We start from the raw sequence: 10,868 nt of genomic DNA, 5'->3' as shown, positions 1-10,868 counted from the left end.
ATGCAGTGGTTTGGTGGGAACGCAAACCTCGCCGACGATGCTCTGGAGCGCGCACTGGGCGCCGCCATCGGGACATCGTCTTCGTTGCCGTCGAACCGGAGCAAGCCGAGCCGAGCCACCGCACCATCAACATCTCCTCGGTGTCCTCTCTTAAATCCCTCATGAACCCCTGCCAGTGGTGCAGCGAGCTTGGAGATCGGCATCGTCTTCCCCAATTCTGGCCGTCAAGCTCCACCTTCGATTTCTCCCTCTCCGGTGAGTCACAGTTCAATTCCTCGGGCATAAAGCTTTCCTGAGACCTATTCAACACCCGTGTGTATGCATGCATGGTTGATCATCAGCCATATCAAGCCGGCGTCGTCATCGAGCGAGGCTCCCTACCGTCGCCGAGTCGTTCTGCTCGTGGTTATCGCTATCTGGACCTCGCCAAGTTTCATTGGACGCTCGGTAAGCATCCTAGGATCCCATAGAGGCACATGCATCAATGCTCTAGCTCCACATGCACCGTCACCCGAGAACCACCGCCGCTTGCGCCGCCGTCGCCATTAATTCCGATGACCAATGCTTGCAAAAATACCACCTATAGCCTCGCCTTGAACCCCTTTACATTTTATCCTTATGTTGCACACCAAGATCTGCCGCCGTTTGCCACCGGCGAGCTCGAGAACGAGCTCGGCCATGGCTAGCTCTGTGTGTCTGCTCAAACCAAGGACCTCTGCTGAGAAGAATCAAAACTCTAGGTACTAGTTTGTAAAACCTACCTCACACACAGAACAGTCACAGGACTGCGGGTTGATTTCCTGAAACCATAGGGGCCTTACTAGTTTGTAAAACCTACCTCACACACAGAACAGTCACAGGACTGCGGGTTGATTTCCTGAAACCATAGGGGCCTTTTAGCATATTGGTCTGAGACTGACCTGTGGATCCAATCTATTTAAATTCTGGAAAAATTTAAATGAAATGCCTAAAGCTTTATATTTTCAACAGAAAAACATGTAAACTTGTAAAATCTATAACAAATTGAAAACAACTCATTTAGAGCAAACTTAGTTTCTACAGATCCACCAACATGTTCTCTAAAAACAAAGTAAAATAAAACATATACACACTTTACATCAAATGCGTCTAAAACTATTATCTTTAAAATAACTAGTTTTACATAAGCTGAACTTTAGAAGTTTATATAAAATTCATCTTAGATCCTTTTTGAGTATACCCAAGTTCTGTAGAATCACCAAAACATATACTTCCAAGTTATAAAATAAAAATATATGCTTATTGTACAACAAAAGCCTCTAAATATTTATGTAATTAATAACCAACATAGAGTAGCTTTTAATTTGTAAAATTTGTAGAAAATTCATCTTTAGTCCAAATGGAGTGAACCAAGTTTTTATAGAACCAGCAAATGGTGAGCTTCAACATAGTAAAATAAAATATGGCACCTTCTGTATAGGTTATTGCTCTAAACTTTAAATCTATAGGATAGGTGCTAATCACATAGTAAGGATTAAGCAATACGTATATATAAATGTATATAGGAATACACTAACTATAATGAAACCCAACTAAAACTTGTTGAACCAGTGAAGGCATAAGATCCATCCCCTTCCTCCAAAACTTAGTACCCTTTACTCATATAATAATCTCTAGATTGATATATTAAGCTTCTAGCATAGAACATCCCCTAGCTTATAAAATGTGAAGTAAAGTAATTTGAACTCTAAAATTTATAAACTAAGATTACATTAGTTAAATAAAATACTTATTTTATACATCACTAGCTAGATGAGGCAAGTTCTGGACCTAAACCTCTGAAGCCATGAACCTATAGAACACTATACACCTATAACACGTTATAACTTGTAAAATACATAAAGAATTCATATTAACTCTAAAAATTATGAAACCAAATGTGTTAGTCTTAGAAAACACATATCTTCACCTCAGCAAACATAAACTTAATAAGAATCATCTTACAACAGCATTTCACAAGCATTTCACAAAAGTACCTAAGTAAATCCTACACTATACTGACGAAACTTCTAAAATTCATAACTCTCAAATGAAATGAGATAAATTAGAAATTCTTTCACCTAAATTCATTTTAGACCAGCACTTATCCACCGTGCACAAATCATGCATTTTAGAGCATTTTGGATTTTTCGCATATTTCGATGTTTAATTGCATAACGTGTACTTTGTATAGATGATTGCTTAAACGGTGAAGAAGTGATTTAGGTGCTGACATTTTCCTGATTCAAGGCAAGTTCCACCTCCCTCTCTTTGATCACTTTGAACCTATGTTTTGGAGGTTATTGAAAACGTTTCCAAATCTTGCATGTCGATTGTACACTAACAAATTAAAATTGTGTTAAAATTGTTAGACAAACTCCTATTATTTACATTATCACCTTAACCCCACATATATCCATATCCATCATTCCTAACCTTAGGAACAATATGACTATACCACTTTATATATGAATTTTGGAGTCACTATGTTACTATAATGCTTAGCCATGCTTAGAATGGTCTTCCTTGTCATTATGGGCTCATTACAAATATGAAAATTGATTTTGAAATAATCTGGACAGAACTTTAATACTTGTGTTTTTGATAAATAAAATGGTGGAAAACATGGATTTTAGGTTTGGGCCTCAAGTGGTGCACATATGGTGATTAGTTGTGTACCGATAGGGGGAGAGTGTGCCCAAACCGACCTAAGGACTTCACTCAATGTCAGTTCATTTCGTATACAGTACAACCACATGTGCTAGTATGGGATAGCCCAAGCTTAGGAAATTATTTATGGTTCAGCCTTACATTCTGGTAGGCCGGTGTGTATGAGTTCGGATAACTCAGAGGAACTTCCTATTTACCTCGACGTGGTAGTTTAGGTGACTAAGTCTGTCCAATACAATAGTATTGTGCCACGTGGGTGGGGTCCCGTTGTGTCCGCCACCACGGCGTTAAGTTTAAGGCGTGGGCCCGCCACTTAACGGTTCTAGGTCATATAATGTGTATGGCTTAGGATGGAGTAACACGTATCGTGCTGGTGTAAGGCTAAATCATGAATTTTGGAAAAGCTTTGTTGCGGGTAATAAATTGGGTACTTATGTATCGCGTGCCATGCTCTTGCATGATTATTATTTCGCATCATGAGGGTAAAGTGTACAAACTCTGCAGAGTAAAAACTAATCGATTAGCCGTGCTCACGGTCATAAGCGGCGTGTGGATATGTATTGAGTATAGACTTGTGTTTATTCTTCTAAATGCTAAAATTTACCTTCAAATTGTGATGAGATTTGAGAATGATCTCCTTGCTGCCATGGAAGGCAATGAGGTGCATATTTATACATGATTAATGCCTACTTTGATGCCCATATGCTAAGTACTTAAGTACTAGCTTGCTGAAATTTATTTGAAAGCAAATCTGATTTGGAAATGTTTTATGCAAATAAAACTTGCTTTATGCTAACAAGAACCATACTATGCCTTCCTTGATTATATGTCTTGCAAGTAGGGTGTTAGGCTTGTCTTGTTACTTGCCAGTACATTATTTTTAATAATGTACTGACTCTTGCTGTTGAATTAACTTTTGCTTGCAGGTTTTAGATTTAGTCTTTGAGTGATGCAGGTGATTGACTGCTTCTTCTAGGACTTGAACTTAATGGGGTAAACCCCTAGTTGGTGTGCTTGAGGATTGGGTAGTCAAGCTTCCGCTATTCTTTATATTTATTTGGCCGGTTGGCCTATGTAACTATGAAGTAGTTGTGATTTAGATTATTTTCGTCTTAAGTGTATTTTGCTATGTATTTCCATGCTTAAGATGAAAGTGTGAATCTAGTGCACATCTTGGGAACTAGATTTACATGAGTATGAGTTAAGAATATTTGAGATGTTGTAGATCTTTAGCCATTTTTGTCAAGTCTGCTGAATATGTAACACATCTGGTCGCCGCCTTCGAGTGGTTTAATGGGCACATCTCAGACTGAAATTGATTGGCAGGCTAAAGGCCCAGCAATGTCTCCAATATTCTTCTCTCGAGGCGTCGGATGTTTCATTATGTTTGTTTGATGACTTGAATTATTCACTGCATCTCTCAAATATAATGGGAGGTCCGGAGAGCCTACGATAATATGTCCATATCGGACATGATTCTTATCTCTAACAAACTTTAAGATACCATAAGTCTTTGCAGCAGACTTTTGCCTAAACATATCTTTAAGGAAATTACATAAAATATCCTAATTAATAGATACAATTACCTTCTCAGGACTCTATCCATGCGTGGCAATCATCATGAAGTACATCAACCTAACCCGACAACGTATGCCATGTCATATTGTTAGATTCGGCTCAATCGGCTAACCCTGTCCAACTCGGACTCTGCCGACCCTGATCACAGCCGATTCCTGCTCTGTCTCCGAAACAATCTTGGATTTAGATTCCACTTCGATCTTAACTCTATCTTTGATACTCAGATTACCAAATTTGGTCGTTAACACATAGAACTTGCCAAGACACTTTCATCTAGCAATTGATATCCATAAAAGGGAGTTCTAACACATATATAATATAAAGTTCAGATCTATTATACATATGTCCGACCGGCCAAATAGTTAGTGGTTTAGCGGAAGCATTATTCTACCCAAAATATCTTTTATGCAACCGACTAGAGTAGACCCTAGTTAGAACCATCCTGAAACTTGAAGTTATCCTCAACAAAGCAATCCTCATCGACGAAGACCTCGCCTGCATCCGAGTCTAGAATAACAAGACAAAAATACAACAACAATAGCAAGGGTCAAAATGAGATTCAAAACATATGTACATGCATGGCTAAAACAATGGAAGGTCAAAAGTAGTTCAATTTCAGCATTAAGCAAGTTTTGTTTTTCACAAATATTTTTAAAATCATGTTTTAGAAAAAAAAAGAAAATTTCAGCAAGCATACATATATCATTATGGCATCTTATACATAGTAAAAATCATACATGTATATAAACAACTTGGTGCTCTCCAAAGCAACAAGTATAATGAACCATTTCGAATCTCATTTCATCATCAATTCACAAAAGGTTTAGTTCATAATTAAAGAGAGAACAAGAGGATTTAAAACATTATTCTATACTCAATACATATCCTTATGCCGCTCATAACCATGAGGACGACTAAATGATTAGTTTTTACTCTGCGGAGTTCGTACACTATACCCACATGATGCGCTATAGTAATCATGTAAAAACATGCTACACCGTACTGAAATACCCGATTTACTACTCACAACATAGCCGTTACATTACTCATGATTTAGCCTTACACCAGCATGATAAGTATGATTCCACCCTAGGCATATGACCTAGAGTCATTAGGTGGAGTGCCCACGCCTTAAACTAACACCGTGGCAACAAACACAAGAGTTTTCCCCACGAGGCACTATATCGTTGTATTGGATAGACTTAGATGCCTAAATTACCATATATGTAAATAGGTAGTTCATATGAACTACCACTAAAACTAATTCATACTACTGCGGCCTACCAGAATGCAAGGCTAAATAATGAGAAATTAACTTAGTGAGCTCTAGCTACCCCATAATAGCACATGTGGTCGTACTGTAATCACAAGTGACTAACATTGAGTTAAGTCCTTAGAGTGTGTCGGGCAAACACTCCCCCTATCGGTACACAACTAAACATCACATGTATACCACTTGCTGCCCAAGACTAAAATCATTGATTGATTCATTTTGGTTCACAAATAATCACATATTAATTTTCTGTCCAGAAGTATTTAGAAATCAAACTTTCAAAATTAAAGAGTGCCTATAATGATAACTACATTAGTCTAGGCATGGCTAAGCATAGTATGACAATTGAACAGGATCTTAATAACTTTTTAGCAAAAGGACAGTACACTGTCATGTCAAAAAGGTGACAATCAGTAGGTTAATCAAGTTTCAAGAGGGGAATGCAAGAATTTGGTTTTAGCTATCACATATTAAATTTTCAACCATTTATGTTTGAAACTAAGTATGCAATTTTTCAATCAAAACATTTAACCTCCAGAACATGGGAGCAATATGATCAACGAGGGAGGGGAGGTGGCTTGCCTTGCTCTGGTTCTACCACCTGTTCAGTCTCGTGGATTTCTTCAACTATCGCCTGATTGTCGTCTAAACATACAGGTGAAAACCAAATTACAAATATACACAAAGATTCAGCATGGTCTACAATGACTGCTGTTTTTATGGTTAATAAGTACTGTGATGACTTGATTTTTAGTGAAGGAGTTTTTATTTTATCATATCCCATCTGCAAGATATAAATATTCAAAGTTGCAAACTACTAAATTATGGCCTATATGCATTTCGAGTTGTTAAGACATAAAACTTCAAAGTTCTGTCAAGCTGAACATTTTTAGATTACAGATTATAAAAATATGAACCTAACAAAATTTAGTTTGAAATTTTTAGAACTATAATGAATTTCCAAAGTTATGTCAATTTTCAGCTCAACAGAGAGTGTTTAATTAATTTTTCCTCTAATTTTTCAAAGCCTAAATATCCTCGTGTTTTAGTTTATTTACAAATAGGTACTAACCCCACATGTGAGTGACAGATTAAACTGATAAAACACCCCTGGATGTTTTAAAAGTTTGCAAATCCACGCCCTTGCGCTAACAGAACAGGGTAGCAGTGAGATATGCGGCGTCGCCTCCGGCGAAAGATGAGGTTTCAGATTGTGCAACCAAAATGTAGAGTGAGAAGGGGTTCTAGGCGAAGCTATCGACAGCTTTCTTGCAAGCTACGGTGGTCTACATGGATGGCGTTGGCATTGGAAGCGGCTTGGCTCAGCATGCATGTGTGCATATTGAGTTAGAGGCTTGATCTATGCGGTACCAGGCTCGTATATGGAACTTGGGGCACCTAGGAAGCTAACCCGAAGGCCAGCAAAGTCCGGCGAAGTCTCAATGAAAAAGAACCGAGCTCGTCGGCGGCGGGGCTCCACGGTCGTTGTCGATGATGCGTTTCTAGTCTTGATATGGCCAAGGGTAGTGCACGCATTGGTTAAAGGTGGCATGGCATGTTTCTAAGCAAAAGGAATCGTGCCGAAGCTCACCAGAGAGCGAGAGGGAGATAGATGGCGTTGGCAGTCAGAGATGAGGAAGAAGAAAGGAATCTTCCAACCTAGACCACTTTGTTCCGATTCCGTGTGGGTTCTTGGTCACCGTGGGGTAGTGAAGACAATGGCGAGACGGTTTGGCCGGATTCAGACTGTGGTGACCGGGCGACGTCTGCAACTCCATGGTAGCACTCGGAGTTCACCGTTGGACCGAGTTGACATGGCGCGCTTTCCTGAGGATTGGCTGCACTGGGTTAGAGACAGCATGGAGAGGAGATTGCGGAACACGGCTTAAGCAAGAACAGAATTCTCACCTGATGACTATGAGCGGCGGACTCAACCTTGCTGGTGCCAGAGAAGATGGTTTCGTGCACGACGAACCCTAGATGATCTTCCCTAGTTTCTTCACGAAATGAGCAGAGGGTGAGAAGAGGAGAGTGGATGTTGGCCAGCTAAATACAGCGGCTGCGATGGTTTGGTGGACCCAGCTGATAGGTTGAACCAAATCGACTGCGGCTTTGGAATGAATAAATAGAACGAAACCCCAAATATGCCGTATCGGCTGTAATACTGTCTCTTTTGTTTTTATCAATCACTTTAAGACAGTATTGTAGAAATAGCTGATAGACCAATATTTAGAGCAAAGATAGATAATGTATTAGCTGTTACTCCAATACAAATTTATATAAACAAGTCAATCTATATAAATATATCAAATAACAATCGATCACAAAATATGAGGTTTAATCGAGACCAATCTAACTTGATGTATTTATATAGAGTAATATATATGTATATAAGTGGCAAATATACATAAAACATATCACGAAACATGCACTATCATGTATATTAGATAAGATCGGCTGAAACTCCGATACTATCCTTAGTTATGATTAATTCCAGGTTAGTTTTTAAGGTTCTAGACAAGACTAGGGTTGATGCAACTTAAAGTATGATAAAAATCAATCAAGGAATTATCCACTTTTCGGGATGGTAGATATCTTAGCTAATCTAATCTAGTAAGATAATTTAGCCGATAGCAGCATAAACCCTAAAGCGAGAATCAGCCGATACGACTAAATCGAGATACTAAACTAGATTAACTAAGATATATGATAGCGACGATCACAATAAAATACTAATACATCTAAAGCGACGTAAGAGCTCCGATAGTGCAAGCCATCGAGACAAGTTGCCTCTTGTCGAGAGATCGCAGCTGATGCTCCGACTTGAAGCAAGAACTCATCGAAAGTAAAAAGAGAAAAGGTGGCAACGCACTGAAAGTTGTATTCATTGGATTGTCATCCCTTATTACAATGATCTAGGGTTTATACTTATACCCCGAAAACAAAACGTACCTATTATGGACACGACTCAAACTTTCCTAAAGATAAAACAACAAACAAGTCCACATGGCAGACTCTTACTATATCTCTAATTCAAATTGACATTAATATCTTAATTAATAGATATAATTGTCTTAAACGAGCTCTATCTCTATATGGAAAAATCAGTTATCTCAATCGAGGCCCAAACCGAGCCCAAGTTGAGTCGTATCGGCTGCTTGCCATATCCGCTCAATCCAACTTGTCTCTGTTTCCAGCCGATACACTGTCCAGCCGATGCGCAGTCTGTTTTGGCAAGATTCAATCTCCTTCAAACCCAATTCGATATCCAACTCCAAATCCGAGACTATCTTGCCAATTTTTGCTGTTAACAAATGCTAAAGCAGCAACATAACCTTCATCTACAATCTCCAAATTGAGTTTCTAAAAATCAGAGAGTAACTTCGGTTGATCAACTTGGACAGAGGTGGTAATGTGATGTAGCTTTCAGCTGAGAGCATCTGCTACCACATTAGCTTTTTCGGGATGGTAATGAATGCCAAGATTGTAATCCTTGATGAGTTCTAACTATCTTCTTTGCCCCAGATTCAGATCTAATTGGGTGAAGAAATATTTCAAGCTCTTATGATCGATGAAGATTTCGCATCAGTTGCCTATTAGATAATGATGCCAAATCTTTAGAGCATGAACTACGGCCGCTAATTCCAAATCATGGGTTGGATAATTGACGTGAAGCATAAGCCACCACTTTGCCCTCTTGCATTAATATAAAATCAAGTCCGTGTCGAGATGCATCACAGTAAATATGAAAGCTTTCATGAATATCTGGCATCACTAGCACTAGGGCTGCTTTGAGCCTTTTTCTCAATTCATGAAGGCTTAATTCGCATATCTCAGACCACTCAAATTTGTGTTCTATTTTAAAGAGTTGAGTCAAGGGCCTTGCGATTTTAGAGAAGTTTTTGATGAATCGATGATAATAATTAGCTAGGCCGAGAAAACTTGTGACTTCGGGAACGTTCTAGTGTTGTTTCCAATTAAGCACATTTTGCACATGTTGGCGGTATGTCATGAGACCCTTCGACCGGTCCTGCTGAAACCATGCAACCAATGGAGGGTTGAAGCTCAAGACGTCGAGTCTGTCGGGGCGAAGCCCCCATGGCAAAGACTATGAAGCAAAGATGGCGAAGGGCGAAGAATCACGCTGGTATCCCACAAGGTGGAAGGCATTTTGGGCGAAGACTATATGGCGAAGAAGGTATGGCGAAGGCGGATGACTTCGCCATAGCAAGCCGAACTTCAAGGATGCCCAAGAGGCCTTCTCAGCCGATCAAGCCCGGGGGCCACTGGGCCAGCGTTCGCCAGTCGGCCCATTAGAGGCCCATGTACCTCAATTACACTATATACCCATGTAAATGTCCCTTTCAAATGGGCAACCATGTAAATTCCCCTGTTAAACCTAAACCCTAATAGGGGAACCTGTAATAGGGCTATAAATAGACCCCTAGGGCCATGTAAAAGGGGGATCCCAAGAAAAATTCTCAATTTAATACACTTTACTGCTTTCCAACCACTGTTGAGTACTTTCGACGTATACGGTTGTCGTTTCGACAACAGCTGGCGCCGACCGTGGGGACCTCCGAGCGAAACCACTGAGAGCGAATGCCACCGAAGAGGGTCGTGAAGGAGAAGGTCGCAAAGCGAAAGGAGACCGAAGCAGGAGAGGAGATGGCCGCTGAAGAAGGAGCAGAGCCTCCGGCGTCCATCGGCGAAGGTAGGGGAGCACCATCAGCTTCGGCACCCGTGCCGCAACTGCCACCTTCGGCTCCTGCCGCTTCGTCCGGGCAGGGGCCGAACACGGTCGACACGGCGAAGGCAGCCGCGGCGGCAAGGGCGCTCCAGACCAGGGCGGAGATCCTTTCGATAAGCCAGCTGGTGGTGCCCCAAGCCGCTTCATCACAGCCGGCAACGGCTTCGACCGCGCTCGCCGCTACACAAGTCAACCCCAACCTCGAAGCACAAGGCGAAGCCAACATGGAGGCCATGCGACAAAACATGACGCAACTCCAAGACATGCTTCGACAAATGCAAGAACAGCAGCAGGCGTACGAGGCAGCGCGACAAGCCAAGGTCGCTTCGGCCCCAATCCTCCAGTATTCGGCGGGCTACATTCCACCCCAAGTCCACCCACAAGCATCAATCCAGCCCCTTCCGCCACAAGCCATGCAAGCGCCAGTGTACTTCGCCGGGCAGCCTTCGGCCGCAACAATACACTCGGCCCCTCATGTGCAGCCGCAGGCTCAGCCGGTCGCTGTCCAAGTACACCCGCCACCACCTGGCCGGCCAAAGTGCACCCAGTTGGTTGCCATCGAGCCAGCCTGGTTCGAGG

The 10,868-nt window shown here is 41.1% G+C and overlaps 1 pseudogene; it reads left to right on the top strand.

Annotated features, from left to right (window-relative positions):
* Positions 1-2,244, top strand: LOC127771502 (uncharacterized; annotated as a pseudogene).
* The last annotated feature ends 8,624 nt before the right edge of the window (positions 2,245-10,868 follow it).

The sequence above is a fragment of the Oryza glaberrima genome, chromosome 1, assembly GCF_000147395.1.
Source record: "Oryza glaberrima chromosome 1, OglaRS2, whole genome shotgun sequence".
Taxonomy (NCBI): Eukaryota; Viridiplantae; Streptophyta; class Magnoliopsida; order Poales; family Poaceae; genus Oryza; species Oryza glaberrima.
Note: the sequence above shows the minus strand (reverse complement) of the source record. Positions and strands in the feature narration are given on the sequence as shown.